The 19,824-nt window shown below is 42.7% G+C and overlaps 1 long non-coding RNA gene and 3 other non-coding genes across 4 annotated transcripts; all 4 read right to left on the bottom strand.

Annotated features, from left to right (window-relative positions):
* Positions 1-16,876: 16,876 nt before the first annotated feature.
* LOC105744339 (uncharacterized) lies at positions 16,877-19,663 on the bottom strand. The gene is made up of 4 exons (XR_001117463.4): positions 19,568-19,663; positions 19,092-19,197; positions 18,080-18,145; positions 16,877-17,764 (listed from the first exon to the last, which is right to left on the bottom strand). It is a non-coding gene; the product is annotated as an uncharacterized lncRNA (long non-coding RNA).
* Positions 17,880-17,968, bottom strand: LOC111759626 (small nucleolar SNORD12/SNORD106). The gene has a single exon (XR_002793548.1). It is a non-coding gene; the product is annotated as a small nucleolar SNORD12/SNORD106 (small nucleolar RNA).
* LOC111759630 (small nucleolar SNORD12/SNORD106) lies at positions 18,237-18,327 on the bottom strand. The gene has a single exon (XR_002793552.1). It is a non-coding gene; the product is annotated as a small nucleolar SNORD12/SNORD106 (small nucleolar RNA).
* LOC111759625 (small nucleolar SNORD12/SNORD106) lies at positions 19,266-19,358 on the bottom strand. The gene has a single exon (XR_002793547.1). It is a non-coding gene; the product is annotated as a small nucleolar SNORD12/SNORD106 (small nucleolar RNA).
* Positions 19,664-19,824: the final 161 nt, after the last annotated feature.

Raw genomic sequence — 19,824 nt, 5'->3', positions numbered from 1 at the left:
GCCACAGCCATCGATACATAAGTACATTCATACGGACGTACATATACAGTTAGCTATACTGACTATGAAAGTTTATGTGTACCAAATCACCCAGATTTTGATCTTTCCTATCATTTCTCACTAAAAGAAACTATGGCTCCTTGGAGATAAAGCCAATTCCAGGACTGGGACAGGGGTAGTACAAGATCAGCCTGGAATATCTTGATGTGCCAGAAGACAAATGGGGTCATTCAAAAGTAGACAGGTGCCACCTGAAGAAGTGCCCACAGGCCAAAGTTGTGGCAATTTGAGAAGCAGAAAAGAGAATGATAAACAAATCTTATTGTGTTAGAGGTTGTATCTGGAGAGAGGTGCGAGAGGCTTCTGGGATGCTGGCAATGTTCTGAATCATGAACTGCATGGGGACTACATGAATATGTCCCCTTTGGCAATTCTCTGAGCTGGAGGAACCGTGAGCATAAAAGATTTATTTTGAAAAAATAATTAGAATGGATGGAAACACATTGAATCACCACAAATATGTAAGTTCTTAATAAGTCAAAAATAAGAAAGCCAAAAAAAATAAAAAACAACACATATATCCCCTTTTGAGGCTGATATTAAACCACCTCCTTACTTTGAAAAGTGATTATGAAACCACTATTTTCTCATCCTTTGAAACCACCATTCACTAACCTACTTTTCAGAGTAGCCCCTCCCTTATTAGTTTATAGAAGTTTCCAGAAACTTTAATTCAACACCTCTTCACGTTTATTCATAGGAAACTTGCTGCCTTGCAAGAAAAGTTATTGTTTCTGAAGCCGGCTCAAAACAGTATAGTCACAGAGCATGCTAGGCCTCCATTTTAGGACCAAGCATAATTGCAATAGAGCATGCTCCTTTTAACCTCACCTTTCCCAAAACCGATTGACCCACATCATCTCACCCCACCATTTAACCCTGCCTTTCCCAAATCAGATTGGCCTGCCGCACCTCACCCCATCTTTAGCCACTCCCTTATGTCTACCTTCCCCAGATGGTATAAAACTCCAGCACCCATTTTGTTCAGGGAGAATGGTCTGAGGCTTGCCTCCAGTCTTCTTGCTTGCCGACCATAATAAACTCTTCCTTTTCTCTAAATCCTGGACTCAGTATTGGCTTCTGTGAGCATTGGGTAAATAGACCCTCTTGACAGTACCAATTACAAAGAGGAAAGAATTAAACATTTACCCTGCCTTTCTGGTAGGAACTGTATCTCAGAGTCTCCACATAGCCTCAGTTGTAGAGAGAACACTCAACTTTCTAGAATACCAGACCATGGTGAAGATGGAGTGACAGGAGTAGACAATCATCATTTCACAAACCCTAGTGAAACTATTGATTTGGGGAAAGATCAACTGATGTTAATTCAATGAGGTGTGTGGTTGATGGATGGGAAACCAGATACATGTGTGGTGGCACAGTTTATTCCAGTCCCAAGGGGAAGAAGTATCTATACAATAGAGGAATCCCACTGTTACTTTCCCCACCCAGTGGTTCTTCTTGGCATCACTGATGGCAAATCAAGCATACTTAATGTTCTTCTAATATGATGCCATGTGACATATACAACATCATCTAAGACATGTTCTTGCCAAAAATATTTAACTTGGCTTGATCAACTTTTCAGAATGAACATCCAATTTGCAGGAAATATAAAAGATAGAGGAACAAATGAAATGACCCCAGGAGGAAGCAGTCAGATGGAACCAGAAGGTGAGACATTCTCCAGGACAAGCCCAGGTAATAAAGGGGAAGAAAAAAGAGTGCTAGATCAGAAGACACATAAGGGATATAACAACCAGATGTAAATATGTTTTTCTACCAACTGTAAAGGACTTTGGGGGATATAGCAATTTGATATGGTTATGAATTCCAAAAACAGAGTTTGGATTATGTTTGTAATCTGGTCTGTACCTGGGCTTGATTAAGTTATGACTAGGGCTTTGACTGGGCCATATCGTTAGGGCATTGAATCCCCACCCACAAAGGGACTCACAGATAAAGGGCACGGCAAAGGACAGAGTTGAAGGTTTTTAATGTTGGTGTTTTGATGTTGGAGTTTGATACTGAAGTCTTAAACTGGAGCCCCAGGAAGTAAGCTCACAGAGGAAAGAGAAGTAGCCCTGGAAAGAGAAGTTCTGCGCCAGGAGAAGAACACAGAGGAATGGAGATGGCTCCTTAGACATGACAGAAACCCCAGGGACAGAGACAGAGCCATTCACCTGATAGTCTACAGCTGACCTTGTGGAGAGAGGCAAAGTCTAGAGAGGCTTATAGTCTACAGCTGACCTTGTGGAGGAACCAGAGGAGCTGAGCCCAGAGGAACCCAGGAACCTGAACCCTCACAGACATCAGCAGCCATCTTGCTCCAACATGTGGAAACAGACTTTGGTGAGGGAAGCAACTTATGCTTTATAGCCTGGTAACTGTAAGCTCTTACCCCAAATAGATACCCTTTATAAAAGCCAACCAATTTCTGGTATTTTGCTTCAGTATCCCTTTGGCTCACTAACACAGGGGACAAATGGGAAATGTATTGACATGAAAAAGTAAAGATGGTTAAATGAGAAAGCAGGTTACAAACAAGATTAAAGTGTGGTCTCACTTTGATATTTAAAAAAACGTTTAGTATATATAAATGCACAGAAAAAGATCTAGAAAGAGAAACAATAACATTTTAACAGTGGAGTCTCTGAGTTGTGTAAGTAGTGTTTTATTTTCTTATTTTTGTTTTTCTGTATTTCTGACTTTCTACAAAGCACATATTCTACTTTGGTAATAATAAAAGGCTTTTTTAAGCATTTTATTTAGAAATAATTATAGACTCACAGGAAGTTGCAAAAATATTACATAAAAATAATCCCATGTACTCTTTACCCAGCCTCCCCTAAGAGTGACATCTTACGTAATTGTAGTATAGTATAAAATCCAGGACCTTGACATTGGTACAATATTGTTATCTACTTTAAGGTGGATACTGGGGGATAATTATTCGTCTTGCCACCTCCTTGGCCTAGTTAGTGTTTTGCCTCATAGGGAATGTTGAGGAAATGCTTCTTAAAATGATTCTAATTAAGCTCTTGGGGTGTTGGCGAGGGGGGTGGTGAAGTGTGGGGCAAGTGTTTACTAAGAATGTGTGGCTAAGAACAAGTGATGCAAACCACCATTGTTTTCATTTAATAGGGTCACATTTCTGTGACCTTTGTGAAAAAGTGATAGAAATAAGAGCAGATCCATGGTCCAAGCCAAATGAATATGCTGTGCCTGGAAAAAGCAGCCAGCAAGCAGCTCTGGGAGGCCAGTTACAGAGAGGTTATTTTAGGATCCAGTGGCCTGGGGTTTGAATCCCAGCTGTCTCTACTAGTCACGGCCCACTTACAATGGAATAACTCAAGCAGAGTATAATTCAAGAATAAGACAAGGGTGCATGCAGGGTATAAGGATACCTCAAGAGCTAGAGCAGAACTATGGAACTGGAAACAGGGGGAAGCCCCTAGAGCTAAAGGGGCTGGGGAAGGAGCAGTTACCAGAGCCCGGAAGGACACCACATGGAGTTGCACCTGATGGAGGAACAAAGCAAGCCAGAGGGGTCCCTGGGGGTGGTGGGATGTAAATGTATATCTTAGCACCTCAGCCTCACTATCCTCCCTCCCATGCACTGATGAAGCTCCTATTTGCTGAAGCCAGTGGGAGCCCAAGGGCATGGAGCTACTGAGGCCATCCATGCTCCAGGAGAACCAAGCAGGGTGGACAACCATGGGGAGAAGAAGATCTGGAGGGGCAAAAGAAGATGTTGGCAGAGGCATTCACGAGCTATGTGGCTTAGGTTAGTCACTTGCCCTCTCTGGACCTCAATATGCTCATCTGTAAAATTGGAATAATATTACCTTCCTCACAGAGTTATGGTGAGGATTAAATTATTTTAAAACACAAAGTACCTAATATGGTGTCTAGTGCAAAACTTCAATGATGATAGCTGTTGCTGTTATTATTATTAGGACTCAAATGGGGAGAAATCAGGCTTAGAGATGTTATGTTTGAACTGCACTGAAAAGTGGGGCAACAAGGAGCTGTTTGAGGCAGCCTAGCATGCGCTATTTTAAATAAACCACACTCAGCAGGTAGCTCCGCTACCTGTAAAAACATGATGTCCCCCCGGGCACACCCAAGAGTGATGTCACAGTCCCAAAGACTGCACATGCTGCCATATAACATTGGGGCAAAAAATCTGCTCTTACCCATCTGGACCATCCCCATACCAACTCTTCCCACCTGCAAACTGTGGCACCATGGCAAGAGTCTATTGTAACAAATGCACCATTTGTTTAAATGAGGCTGCCAAGTGAAAAGATCCAGATAGAAACATTCCTCCCTTTTTAAAAGGCCACAGATGGCAAGCAGATGTGGCTCAAGCAGTTGGATGTTTCCTAAAGGCTCCCGGTGCCTCCTAAAGAAGATGAGCAAGACAGCAAGCTGACATGAGGGGCTGGCGCAGCAAGTTGATGCAAGCAGATGACACAATGAGGAAACACAAGAGAGACTCAACAAGCGGGAGTGGAGATGGCTCAAGCCAGTGGGCACCCGGGTTTGGTTCCCAATACCTCCTTAAAAAAAAAAAAAGGAGACGATGAGCACACAGAGAGCAGACAGTGCAAACAACGAGGGGATAAGATAATAAATAAACAAACAAACAAACAAAACCTTTTTTTAAAAGGCCATGGATAAAAATAAGGCCAGGATGGTCTGTTTCTGCCCTGATAAATAGTCTCTTCTAAACAGACCTGCTATTAATTAGCATTGGGACCTTGAGAGGGAGTGATCTGAGCATAAGCCCAGTCGACCACAGGACCTACTAATTCCTTCTGCCCCTTGCCTACCAGGCTTTGAAGCCGGCTTGGAAACTGACCATCAGGTAACTCCACAATCCCCATTTCCCCAAGCAGTCTTGGAGGAAAGATCCAAGTCTACAGAGAATATGATAACCTCCTGAATGTACTGGGGGAGAGTGTGAACTACAAGATAAACTCTTTATCTATGTGGTGCAGCAGTGCTCCAAAATGTATTCACTCAGTGTGAAGAGTGTGCCACAATGATGGAGGAGGTTGTTGTGGGAGGAGTGGGGTGGGGTGTGGGGGGTATACGGGAACCTCTTATATTTTTTAATGTAACATTTTTGTGTGTGATGTATATATCTTCAAAAAAATACAATTTACAAAAATGATGGGGTGGGGGGGTGGGGACTGGGGTATATGGGAATCGCTTATGTTTTTTAATGTAACATTCTTTGTGATCTATTAACTTTAATTTAAAACGTGTGAAAAAATAAAATTAAATTTTAAAAAAAAGAAAGTTATTCAGATATTACCATCTTGGAGGTCCAACAAGGTCGCATCTTTGAGAACAGATGCCATCGTCCCATGCCAGGAATAGGTTTAGATTTAGCAAAGAAAAATACAGGACACCGAGTTTGATTTGAGTTTGAGACAAACAGCAAATAATTTTTTAGTCTTTCCCAAATATGAAATGAGACATACTTATACTAAATATTTCTTGTTTGTCTGAAATTCAGATTTAACTGGGTATCCTGCATTTTGTCTGGCAACCCCACCCAGGAATGACAAGGGCAGTGCCAGAGGAGATACAGTCCATTAACAGTCTCAAGGTGGCAGTCTGTCTGCCATGAGCAGCCCACATATTGTTCAGTCTGTGCAGTCTATAAAATCGAATCAATTTTAAAACCCTAAAGATGTTACTCAAGAATTCGGACTTTTGGCTTCCCTGAAAAATGGGAAGCTCTGACCATGCTGGTAATGGCCACCCCACTATGAAAGCCTAATGGGGACAGGAGGGAGTGGGGAAGTGAAAATTGATTACTAATATGTTAGGGTAGAGGATCAATGGGTAAACCGGTTTGGGGTCGGTTTGTTGCACAATGAGTCTGAGGGTCACACGGTCAGCGGCCCATTCTTCAGCCTGGAAAACTGGCCCTCTCGTAGGCTCTCCGTGGCAGGCGACCCCAGAAGTGCTGACAGCACAATCTGAAAGGCCTGCCCATCTGCAGGGTCCCTCCCCAGAGGACTTCCGCCTTTACTAGCCAGAGGGTGGAAGCTTCCTGTCCAAGGCAGGAGAGATGTGTGTCTACAGCGCTCCCTGCAGACACAGGCTAGAGAAGCAAGTCCTAAGAAGGAACAAGCTCTGTTCTCCCTGGCAATTTTTTTTTTTTTAATATTTATTTATTATTTTTTTTAAATTACATTAAAAAAAATATATGAGGTCCCATTCAACCCCACCGCCCCCGCCTCCCACTCCCCCCACAGCAACACTCTCTCCCATCATCGTGATACATCCATTGCACCTGGTAAGTTCATCTCTGAGCATCACTGCACCCCATAGTCAATGGTCCACATCATAGCCCAGACTCTCTCACGTTCCATCCAGTGGGCCCTGGAGGGATCTACAGTGTCCCGTAATTGTCCGTGAAGCACTATCCAGGACAACTCCACGTCCCGAAAACGCCTCCACATCTCATCTCTTCCTCCCGTTCCCCACACCCAGCAGCCCCCATGGCTACCGTTCCCACACCCATTCCACATTTTCTCTGTGGACATTGGATTGGTTGTGTCCATTGCACACCTATGTCAAGTGAGGGCTTAGATTCCACATGGGTACTGGATGCACTCTTCCCGCTTCTAGTTGTAGACACTCTAGGCTCCATGTTGTGGTGGTTGACCTTCTTCAACTCCATGTTAGCTGAGTGGAGTAAGTCCAATAAGTCAAAGTGTAGGAGCTGAAGTCTGTTGAGGCTCTGGGCCTGGGTGTCATATTATCAGTCCAGAGATTCAAATCCCCTACATATATCTTAAACTCAGCACCAACTACAATTCCAATAAAGTAGCATGCAAGTCTTGTGAAAAGAGATCCCCTCTGAGTCCATTTCCATCACGCAGAAACACCAGCTCCAAAGAAGGGCCATCTGTCATGGCAGTGAACCCCTTCTGCCATGACCATAGAACCCGTGGGTCTCTTTATCCCTCAAAAGAACCAATACCTGGGGTTGTATCTACCTTATCTGTCTCTTAGACTCTGTTCAGTTGTACATAGGGGTATTCCCTCTGACAACCTCCAGACTCTTTTTTAGAGACTCACAGCCTTATAATCTCATTTCTCCTTTCCATTTCCCCCTTACATTAGGTCAAACCGCTTCCCGAAGTCATGTTATTATATGTAGACAGGTATATTCTGCTGTTCCGCATTGAATCTTTAATTCAAGGTCATTTTCTAGTTGCTTCTTCAGCTGGTATGTGGTAGTGATCCCTCGGTGCCAGGGAGGCTCATCCCCGGGTGTCGTGTCCCACGCTGGGGGGAATGCATCACATCTACACGCTGAGTTTGGCTGTGAGAGTGGCCACATTTGAGTAACATGAAGGCTGTCAGGAGGAAACCCCCAGGCACAATGCTACTCTAGGCCTTGTTCTTATTGCAGGTGCATAGGCTCAAAAGTGTAGGCATTAGTATCAAGAGCCCACTGTTGGGCCCTCCTTCCTTCCTGGTTCTTGCCGTTGCACCTGGAGGATTGCCGCTGCTCTCCCAGGGCCCACAACAGTGACCCCCCGGCCAGGAGCCCAGTACCCCCCCAGCTGTTGTTTTTAGTTGTTTCCACTATGAGTATATATAGACATTACCATATACCCTGGGCATATGCCCTGTATAACTCCCTGTCAACCATATATATCCTGTCAATAACATCCCATATCAGTATTCCTCCGCTGCCATTGTTGAACCACTCTGTGATCCAAAACTTCCCGTAAAGTGAATCCCAACATAATGTCAGCTTCAGAAGAGTCTTAGATCACCAAAATTCATATATACAATATACAGTATTTCCCCAGATCCACCATAAAACCTTTTCCCTTCCACAGCAATAATCTTTTAACTTATTCATATCATATTTCCTGAAACTGATGTACAGATTCCGAAACTATAGTTTTCAAACAAGGTAACATTTGTGCTTACTATGTGATCCATACTTTAGGTTGTACAGTTTTCTAAATTTTTTAGTTATCCTATGTTTTGTCTTATGGTTTTCATTATTAGTCTGTCGTCCCCTATATGTTTTTGGTGTAATATCAGCTGTTTTATATTCATCCTCGTGTACGCTCACATAACTCCTCTTTTGCCCCCTTATTTACCTTTGTTCTATCCATTGCACGTCCATTTTCCCCTCCCCTTAGGGCCCACAACGCCTGCCAATCTAATGCCCTGGGAGCCGTCCTTTCTCACGAGAGATACAGTTCTCTCTATTCGATGGCATTAGTCTTCCCCAGGATATGGGTCCACCCCACCCAATGGTAGAACCCACCTTGGCAAAATGAGCCTTCAGCTATTCCCTCCGGAGTCCGTCCCGCATCAGACCATACCCCCTGAGCGTCCTAACCAGGTGACCCTCCTACTTATACTTTGATACGTTTTACTCAACATTTAGTTCTCAACGAACTTCTGGCACTCTCCCATGTTTGTATGTTGCCCCTCCCTCCCACCTATTTCTTGGACCATATTACCTCTCTTCCCATCCCCAGCCCCCCTCAAACCCAGGAAACCCCACCCAAAGGTAACCCCTTGCCCCCATTTTGTCCCTTCTTTGTGCTCATACTTACCCCCAGCTCATCACAGATTCCACCCCTACAGACTCACATCCTTCCTCCACCCCCCGATTTCCAGTAAGCCACTTTTCCAGACTCTAGCTCTCTGAGGCAGTTAACTTATTTCATATCATTGAGGTCATATAGTATTTGTCCTTCAATGCCTGGGTTGCTTCACTTAACATAAGATTCTCAAGGTTCATCCATGTTATCACGTGCGATTGTAGTGTATTGGTTCTTACAGCTGAGTAGTATTCCATTGTGTGTATATACCACATTTTATTGATCCACTCATCTGTTGATGGACTTTTGGATTGATTCCAACTTTTGGCGATGGTGAACAATGCTGCTATGAACATTGGTGTACATATATCGGTTGTGTCCTTGTTTTCAGATCTGATGGGTATATACCCAGCAGTGGTATTGCTGGGTCATATGGCAAATCTATGGATAATTTTTTGAGAAACTGCCAAACTGTCCTCCAGAATGGTTGGATCCTTCTGCATTCCCACCAGCAATGGATGAGTGTTCCCCTTTCTTCACATCCTCTCCAGCATTTGTATTCTACTGTTTTTTTCATGGCTGCCAATCTTATGGGAGTAAGATGGTATCTCATTGTAGTTTTGATTTGCATTTCCCTGATAGCTAGGGATTTGGAGCATTTTTTCATGTGCTTTTTAGCCATTTGTATTTCTTCTTTGGAGAAGTGTCTGTTTAAATCTTTTTCCCATTTTTTAAATGGGTTGTTTATCTTTTTGTTTTCGAGATCTATGAGTTCTTTATATATGCAAGTTATAAGTCTCTTATCAGATATATGGTTGCCAAATATTTTCTCCCATTGTGTGGGTTCCCTTTTTACTTTCTTGACAAACTCCTTTGAGGTGCAGAAGGCTTTAATTTTGAGGTAGTCCCATTTATCTATTTGTTCTTTTGCTGCTCGTGCTTTTGGTGTGATATTCATGAAGCCATTTCCTATTACAAGGTCCTGTAGATGTTTCCCTACACTGCTTTCTAAGGTCTTTATGGTCTTGGCTCTTATATTTAGGTCTTTGCTCCATCTTGAGTTGATCTTTGTATAAGGTGTGAGATGGTAATCCTCTTTCATTCTTCTACATATGGCTATCCAGTTCTCCAGGCACCATTTGTTGAATAGGCCATTCTCTCCCAGTTGAGAGGGTTTGGTGGCTTTATCGAATATTATATGGCTATATACATGAGGTTCTATATCTGAACTTTCAATTCGATTCCATTGGTCTGTGTGTCTCTCCTTATGCCAGTACCATGCTGTTTTCACTACTGTGGCTTTGTAGTATGTTTTGAAGTCAGGAAGTGTGATTCCTCCTATTTCGTTTTCCTTTTTCAATATGTCTTTGGCTATTCGGGGCCTCTTTTTATTCCAAATAAATTTCATAGTTAGTTTTTCTAGTTCCTCAAAGAAGGCTGTGTTGATTTTTATTGGGATTGCATTGAATGTGTAGATCAGTTTTGGTAGGATAGACATCTTAATAATATTCAGTCTTCCTATCCATGAACAGGGAATATTCTTCCATTTATTTAGGTCTTCTTTGATTTCCTTGAACAATCTTGTATAGTTCTCGATGTATAAGTTTTTTACCTCTTTAGTTAAATTTATTCCTAAGTATTTGATTTTTTTATTTACTATTGTGAATGGTATTTGTTTCTTGATTTCCTCCTGATCTTGCTCATTATTGGTGTATAGAAATGCTACTGATTTTTGCGCATTGATCTTATAACCTGCGACTTTGCTAAACTCATTTATGAGTTCTAGGAGCTTTGTTGAAGATCTCTCAGGGTTTTCTATATATAGGATCATGTCATCTGCAAATAATGAAATTTTGACTTCTTCCCTTCCAATTTGAATGCCTTTTATATCTGGTTCTTGTCTCAGTGCTCGAGCCAGTACTTCCAAGACAATGTTAAATAGGAGCGGGGACAATGGGCATCCTTGTCTTGTTCCTGATTTTAGAGGGAAGGATTTCAGGATTTCGCCATTGTACACAATGTTGGCTTTAGGTTTTTCATATATACTCTTTATCATGTTCAAAAAGTTTCCTTGTATTCCGATCTTTTGGAGTGTTTTTATCAGGAAGGGGTGCTGTATTTTGTCAAATGCCTTTTCTGCATCTATAGATATAATCATGTGGTTTTTTTCTCTCAATCTGTTTATATGGTGTATTACATTGATTGATTTTCTTATGTTGAACCATCCTTGCATACCTGGGATAAATCCCACTTGGTCATGGTGTATAATTCGTTTAATGTGTTGTTGAATACGATTAGCAAGTATTTTGTTAAGTATTTTTGCGTCTAGGTTCATTAGAGAAATTGGTCTGTAATTTTCCTTTCTTGTGGTTCCCTGGCAATTGTGTGGCCACAATTAGGAGGAAGGCAGCAAAGTCTAGGAAAAGGAGAAAAAAAGAAAAAGAAGAAAAGAAACTAGAAATACCAAGCATTTGCTAAGTTCTTTCTATCTACCAGGCAAACTTCTAAGAGTTCATTTACTCCTCAAAATATCCCTGAGTTGGGTGATGACCATTATAATCCCCATTTTTCAGATGAAGAAATTGAGGCTTGGAGATAGGAATCATCAGACCAAAGTCACATGGTTATCAAGTGGCAGAGCCAGGACTCACATTTCAGAAGTCCAGTTCCAGAGCCCATTATTTGTTTTTAATATATATTTAAATTATCATACAGTAAAATTGACTTTATTTTTTCTTTTGGTGTAGAGTTCTGAGTCTTAACATGTGTAGATTTGTGTAACCACCACCACAATCTGGATACAGAACAGTTCCTGTGCCCAAAAAAACACCCTTGTACTACTGAGCTGGCATGGCCCAAGGCCTTCCCTACCCATAACCCCTGGCAACCACTGTTCTCCCTCACTGTAGCTTTGTCTTGTCGAGAATGTCAAATAAATGAATCATACAGTATGTAATCTTTTGAGACTGGCTTTTCTTAGCATAATTTCTTTGAGACCCATCCAAGTTGTTACAAGCATCAAAAGTCGTTCCTTTTCACTCAGAGTCCATGATTTTAATCATCCTGGTGACGACAGCAATTACTAACTGAGCCCTTACCCCATGCCAAGTGCTATGCTAAGCCATTTTCCTCACAGTGTGATCCTCAAAGCTACCCGAGGAGGAAGGTAATGTTGTTGTGTTAGCTCTGGAATTAAGAGCTGTAGAGTCACAAGCTGTCAGCCCAGGTCTGGGTCTGAGATCAAGCTCTGAGCCACTTGTAAAAGTGCCCTGCTCCCAGTGAACAAGGGAGTGCAGTGCAGGGGGAGTCTACACTACCTCCTGAACCTCAGTTTCCCCCGTATGCAAAATGGGATAATAACTAGTGAGGTTGGGATATAGATTAAATACGATAGTTTGTTTTTTTTTCTTTCTTTTTTTTTTAATTGATTTTGTAAAAATATTACATTAAAAAAAATATGAGGTCCCATTCGACCCCACCACCCCCACTGCACCCCTCCCCCCCCAGCAACACTCACTCCCATCATCATGACACATCCATTGCATTTGGTAAGTACATCTCTGGGTATCTCTGCACCTCATGGTCATTGGTCCACATCATGGCTAAATACGATAGTTTAATACAGTATAGCCCCATGGTGAACACCCAATAAGCACTTTCATTCTTACACTTCCCCACCCCAAACTTTCTCCTGTCTCACTGTAGTAGGTTCATTTATTCACCAGATACTGTGTTCCTATTAGATGCAGGCCCTGAGCTAAGTAATTTACAGACATTTTATTGAATTTCACAGCTCTCTGATGTAGGTATTATTATGAGCCCACTTCACAGTTGAGGAACTGAGGCTTACAGAAATAATTTGGCCAATTTCCCTCCTAAGAGGACAAATGAGACTGAAGCATCAAAGTTTGGTGTGACTGTGCCAAGGTGAGCATCCACTGCCCTGGAGCCAGGGAAGCCTGACCTCAGCAATGACAGCAAATTCAAGAGTAGGAAGCATCTTTGGCCCCTGGCTGGCAGGCATTGGGGCGATTTCTGATCTGAGATGGCTCACCAACAGGGAAGTCCAGCAAAAGGATGTGCACTTTGAAGAGCAGGAAATTGGCTTCTTCCTGTGTCCATTAGATTGCATTTAAGTTGCAGTCTGTAGTTAAGCCAAGGGTTCTAAACTCAAGAACCAGGCTGATAGGGTTTGAGTCCTGGCTCTGCCACTTACCAACTGTTGTCACTACCTTTCTGAGCCTCTGTTTTCTCAACTGTTGTGGCGGTGTGAAATTATTTTATGAATCCCAAATAGAAAAGTTTATGTTTTCAAACTAATTTATTTCTGTGGCTGTGATACCCTTTGATTGCATTAATTTAGTTAAGGGGCCTTTGGTTAGCTCAATTTGGGGCTTTTGATTGGACTGTCCCACTTTGTATGATTCATGTTGTGTCTCCACCCTCTGGCTGGGTCTAATAAAAATTGGGACAGAGAGACAGACAGACAGACACACTTATAAAGGAAGCTGCCTGATTTAATCACACCATGTACTGGAAAGGACAACCATTTCACCCGCAGCTGAACTGCAAGGAGAGAAGCTCCCCCACACACACACCTCCCACCCAAAGAGATGAGCCACATGCCTGGTAGCTTACAGCTGAACTCAGGAAGAAAGCAGAGCCACCAAAACTGAGATAGGAGGCCCAGTAAGGGACAAGCCCTATGTCAGGTTTGCCTACAGCTGCAGAAAGGCAGAGACCTCAGCAGAGATAGGCGGCCATCTTGCTTAGCCCTATGCTAACTTTGGTGAGAAAGCACCTTTTATGGTACCCTGACTTGGACTTCTTAAGGCCTTGGAACTGTAAGCTTTTATCCCAAATAAATCCCCTTTATTTTAAAAACGAACCCATTTCTGGTACTTTGCATCGGCAGTCCTTTGGCAAGCTAAATGGGGTCAACAGTACTATCTGCCTTTAGGGCTGAATAGATGTTTTACCACCTGTAAAACACTAAGAACACAGTAAAGGCTCAAAATATTACTGTCATGTTATTAGCACAGGCACAGGTAAGCTAAAGAGGAAGTGGATGACTTGGGGCATGTGAGGAAACTAGAGAGCCCAGGACCAGCCTAAAAGGTTGGACACTATCCAGCCGCAGCCAATTATTACCAGGCAGGAAAATGGGTACAATATGGCCAGATTTTCAAATTTTTCAAGAGAAGTCAGAAATCTACTGATATTTCACCCTTACCACCCAAGATGACCTCAGGTTCCATGATTCACTAGGACTCACAAAACTCTGAAAAGTTTTTATACTCCTGGTTTTTACAGTGGGGGTAAAAAAAACAATTAAAGTCACCAAACAGAAAAAGGCACATAGGACAGAATTCAGAAGAAACCAGTAGCAAGCTTCCTGTTGTTCTCTCCCAGTGGAATTCAACGAAATATTTAATTCGTCCAGCAATGTGACAACACATGCGAACTGTTCCCAACCAGGGAAGCTCACTTGAGCCTTAGTGTCTAGGGGTTTTATTTGGGTCATTCACATAGGCACACTGTAACCGTGACTGACCTTAGCTAGTCTCCAGACCCCCAGAGGTCAAACTGAAACAGCATAACCCAAAGCCTCAGGCATACAAATCTAATAATCATTCACCATATATCACATTGTTAGAATAATTAAGCTAGCATGGCCCAACCCCTGAGGCATACAGTGGCGGTGTTAAAGAGGCAGGAGATTTGGATATATGTTGGAAATAGTGCCAATAGGATTTGCTGACAGTCGCTTGCAGTGTGAGAGCAAAATGTCAAAAACAACTCTAAGGTTTTTTTTATTATTTTTTTAGGAGGTACCAGGGACTGAACCTGGGACCTCATGCATGGGAAGCAGTCACTCAACCACTTGAGCTACATCTGCTCCTCTAAGGTTTTTGTTTTTAAATTGTATTTTTTGGAAGATACATAGATCACAAAAAAGCCCACTCCTCCCACATCAACCACCTCTTTCATCATTGTGGCACATTCATTGCATTTGGTGAATACATTTCAGAGCACTGCTGCACCACATGGATAATAGTTTACATTGTAGTTTACACTCTTTCCCAGTACATTCTGTGGGTTATGGCAGGATATATAATGTCCTGCATCTGTCCCTGCAGTATCATTTAGGACAACTCTAAGTCCCGAAAACGCCCACATCACATCTCTTCTTCCCTCTCCCTGCCCTCAGCAACTATCGTGGCCACTTTCTCCACATCAATGCTACGATTTCTTCCATTACTAGTCACAATAGTTCTATAGTAAAATACAAGTCCACTCTAATCCATATCTTATCCCTCCATCCTGTGCACCCTGGGATGGCGATGTCCACTCCACCTAAGGTTTTTGACTTAAGCAACTAGACTGATGATGTTGCCAATGTCTGGGAAGGTGCAGACTTGGGGGAAATCAGTTGTTCAGGTTTGGATATAAGTTTGACATACTTTATTAGACATCTAAGAGGAGATATCAACTAGCAGTTGGACAGACAAGTATGGGATTTGAATAAGAATGGAAATATAAACTGGGATTCATCAGAATAGATATATTTAAATCTAGTGGGACTTGATAAAAACCCCTGGGAGTTAAGTGGTAAGTAACCACAATATTCAATTACCCCACAAACTTACTGGCTTGATAAACATTTATCATTTTAGTCTCTATGGGTCAGGAATGCAGGCACAATCCAGCTGCTCCAACTCGTTTTGTCCAGGGTTGTAGTCATCTCAAAGGTTCTACTGGGGTAGCATCTGCTTCCAGATTCACAAGGTTGGCAGGATACAGGTACTAGCAGTCTGTTGGATTCTAGGCCCGTTTCTCATTGGCAGTTGGCTACAGGTCCCCATCCTCACATCATAGCCACATGGGTCTCTCCAACATGGCAGCTTGCTTTATCAAACAGCCAAGGTAAGCCAGGAGGGGAGGCTTTGTTTCAGCCACAAGGAACCTCAGTTGGAGGTCAAGTGAGGGCCCAAGATCCCTCCCTACAAAGTCATAGCAAGTCGTTTCCCTTTTCCAGGCTCCAGAAACTTCCTCTTTTATCACTTACAGCCTGGGATTCCTAGCCACGGATTATTATATCCCCTGGGGTTTACCACAAAACAACTACCCCAACTTTTCTAACTAAACCCTTATGGTTATCCTAATTTGGTGAGGCACTTGGGTCCTGATGAAATCTTGGCACACTAGAGCAGGGGTTCTTCTTAACAAGGAGTCCATGAGCTTGAGTTGAAATTTAAGAACCCCTGCACTAGAATATGCATTATGGAATATACCTAGATAAGTAAAAGTCTTATTTCCTATTTGGCTATGCCAGGCATCAAGCTATATGCATGCTCTCCTTTAACTCTCAAAATCTCTTTGTTATCTGAGGAAAGTGAAGCTCAGTTAAGTCATCTGCTCAAATAGGAGCCACATCAGTCGGACCACTAGACTATACTGCTCCCTAATTGGGGAAAAACATTGCTTCTTTGCCTGAGTTTATCAAATTACTCAGAAAACTGAGAAAAAATTTGTCAATTTATACTCCTTTACCAACATGGGGAGGAGAGATGTCACTGAAAACAATTATGCAGTGTACAGGCTGAAGGCTTTATTTCCAGCCAGGCCTTTTGCTGGGTGCTCCCAGCCCACTTTGCATTTACATTTAGAAACCAACGCCCCGAGTCAAACTGCACTGCTGGAGTCCAGTCAACTCCCCATCATACCTCCAAGAACCTTTCATTTTGGTCTTCATTCCCTTGAGTCTTGATCCTGACTTAAGGATCTAGTGAGCTGTGGCAGAAAGCACTGGGCAGCTCGGATTCTGCTCAAGTGTTTATTGTGGATAAGAGTTATCTTCACTCACTTCACCCCCTAATGCTTGCTCATTCTCAGTTACCCCTGACAGCCCTTTTATTCACCAAAACTTACTAAGCCAAGCATTGAAGTAGGTCTCGGGAACACTGAAGAGACCAGCTGTCACTGACCTGTCAGTGTAGTGAGGGTGCTTGCTTCTGGGAAAACCCTATCATGAGCACTTATATATACCTGTGCAACATGCATGCCCCATCTAAAGGGAACTAACTGCCCCATAGGCTGACTTCCACTCTAAAAAACCTGGGACCAGTAATTAGCCAAATGAATGTTGTAGAGAGCCAGTCATCATTTGTTACTCCTCTTTATTGCCAATATATAGATGAAACACAAGACCGTATATTTTAATGACTTTATTTTCATTCTCCATATATAAAGGGTACAAAATCTTACAAAGGCTCAGTAATTCTTGATCATTCAAAGTAATTACAAGCTTTTCAACACTCAAATTAAGTGCACAATAGCAGTCTTAGGGGGACTGGTTTGGTTTTCTCAGGAAAAGAGTCAATTTTTTCAAATCAAAAAACTTCCTAAGAAGTAGATTACAAAATTGTTTCTTTCTGGTCTTAAAAGAGCTACTTGTTTGGGCTATGTGAAATACCTAGTTGAAGTGGTAATTCTTCAGGAACTAGAAAATGTACAAACAAGTACCAGAGAAAAGAGCTGGGACACTATCAGTCTCTCCTGCATCTTTTTCAAGCCTACAATCTAGTACTTCTGTTTTCAAAAGCAGCTTTCCACTGGCAAAGCTTATTGTGTACAAGCCAGTAAGTATATGACATTTTAATAGGCATTCTGCTTTGCTTTAAAAGAAAAGGGAAAGGTAAATATAAAATAGTGCAATCTTACAAAAATTAAATTTGAACTCTAGCTCAAACAGCCAGGTGACTAGAACTGTTGATCATTATCTTCTAAGCAACTCCCATCAATGTTCAAAAATCAGTTTCTTAAAAGACCTAATACGAATAGGCCAATACCAGTACTGAAAAGGGAGCATTCAATCCTCCTCCCAGTTTTTTATCTAAGGTGGAACTGGGCCCTGAGACTACCCCCTAAGTGAGTAGGCCCACTTAACCCCACCATTTAACAACTACTGGGTCGACCCTGGAAAACCACTGTTTGAAGAAATCTCACCTGTTACATCAGGCTGAAAGATGAACTGAGCCAAGGGAGGATATCAGGCTGACATGAACCCAGAATTCACTGTCCCATGGCACACATGGCTCCTGCAAGAAATGAACAGATAATGCCAATAAGGTGAACACTAGAAAACACAATCTAGAGCAAGTCCAATTTCTCCTAAATAAACGGTATCCATTAGTTGTAAGCAGGAAACAACGAGCCAGTGCATCAGACAAAAACTGGCTAATAACAAGTAGATCAACAGGGTCGATCTGATGGGGAAAGAAGTTGTCATCAGTTGCAATGGCCAGGTAAGTCACAAAAACTAAACTACAAGGTGAACAGTCCAATACTGAAAACCAGTGGACACCTCTCCTAGATTTAACATCTACTTAGCCAGGGAGATACATGTTACTTACCAGTCCTTCCCCACACTGGAAAATCATTCTGGTCCATTCCAAGTCTGGTTCTGGCTGACTGTAAATCTGATGAAAGCACAGAAAGGTGAGCTCCCATTAGCTAGGTGCCCAAGGTAGCTTGGGGGAGAAGAGGCACAGCTAGAGAGGAGCTGCTCAGGCTGGCATATCAGACAGAAACTGGCTTAGAGAATTTAGATCAACATGGTCGATCTGTTGGGGAAAAAAGTTCAGTCATCATATAAGCCAGCATGAAGCTCCTGATTTCTCAACAGCTCCCTCTAAAGGCTGTTATTGCTTCCATATTTGCAAATTCACTCAATATGAGGCTATCTGTTGTATCTTGTTGGCAATGAGAAGATAGCAGCCCTGTCTCCAAAGCTTACATTCTATTGGAACCGTGTCACTAGGCAGCGTGGCTGGGAATTGTGAAGTAGTTGGCTTTTACCAATGCACATGTGAGAAGCAACTGCAGGTTTCTAAGCAGAAATTTCAGGATGTCTTTAATTCAAGATATTACCACAAAAAATATAACTTCCTAGGACAATAAGATTTCTTAAAAAAAAAAAAAAAAAAAAAAAAAAAACACCCTCATGTTTCCAAGAAGGCTGGCCAATGATTGCCTCACTAGGAGTGGTTAGCTCAAAATAAATAGGTTTGACTCTCCTAAAAATCGACACATTATCCACCTAGTTGAAAATTTAAGCGCACAAGGAAGTTGTTTATCCAATAGAAAGGAATGAAGCACAATACAGTAAGGGAAAGTAAAAAAAAAACACAACACCTCTCACCCTTCAAAGGTTATTATAGTTTGAGTAATTATCTCTCTTGAAACTTTCACCAGGAACATAATCTAACAGGTAAATCTTGACAAATATGAATGCTGTTTTTTATCTCGTCCATAGTAAGTGCAACTATCTTTAAATCTTCCATTTCCCCCCCAAGTTTGCCTAGCAAACTATGAGGCTCCTCAAAGCACGTGTTTCCTACAACAGGCTGAGACAAAAATGATTACCCGGAGTCAAGAGACCAAGGTTGAGATGTCTGCGCGAGGTTCCTCGGCGGCCCAGCAGACTCCTCCTCCTCCAACATCCATTCTCCCGACTGCGCTAACCTGCGAACTGAATGAGAAAGGGCATCAATCACTATCTTCCCACCGCAGGAAACGAACAGCGCCGGGCCCTTTGAGGCCGGTGTATCAGAATTAACTGGCAAATTGTTCAAAATAAATCAGCATTGCCGATCTGATGGGGAAAAAAGCTTAGTCATCATTTACACCAACCAAGGGCTTCTCGGGTTCGTACAGAAGGCGCAGGACTTTCAGCTCTACGTGGTCTCCGGCCTTCTTCCCACGGCTCTCAGGCCTATTCGAGCCCAGAACTGAGGGCCCTAAGAGAACGGGGGCACTAGGGCAGACCGCAGGCGAGAAGGCACCAAGAGAGAAAAGGAGGGCCAAAGGTCTCGAACGAGGCCAGCGGGACCTCCACTTACCACAGACAGTAGAGAAAAGGGGTTTCCGGGAAGAGACCACGTCGCCTGAAGCCTGAAGAGGACGACCGCGACACACGAACTGCAGCCGAAAAAGAACGGTATGGTTCCCGGACGGCCCTTATATAGTCAGAGGCAGCTCTCACGTCTGCGCGCTGGGCCCAAGGCGCTTCCCCGTCCCTTCTCCACCGCGAGGGACCCCCTGGGAAACGTAGTCTCCCGGCCTCCCGGCCCGAGGCGCTGTGATGGTTGTCAAGGCC

The sequence above is a fragment of the Dasypus novemcinctus genome, chromosome 24 (assembly GCF_030445035.2).
Source record: "Dasypus novemcinctus isolate mDasNov1 chromosome 24, mDasNov1.1.hap2, whole genome shotgun sequence".
In the NCBI taxonomy this organism is placed as follows: Eukaryota; Metazoa; Chordata; class Mammalia; order Cingulata; family Dasypodidae; genus Dasypus; species Dasypus novemcinctus.
Note: the sequence above shows the minus strand (reverse complement) of the source record. Positions and strands in the feature narration are given on the sequence as shown.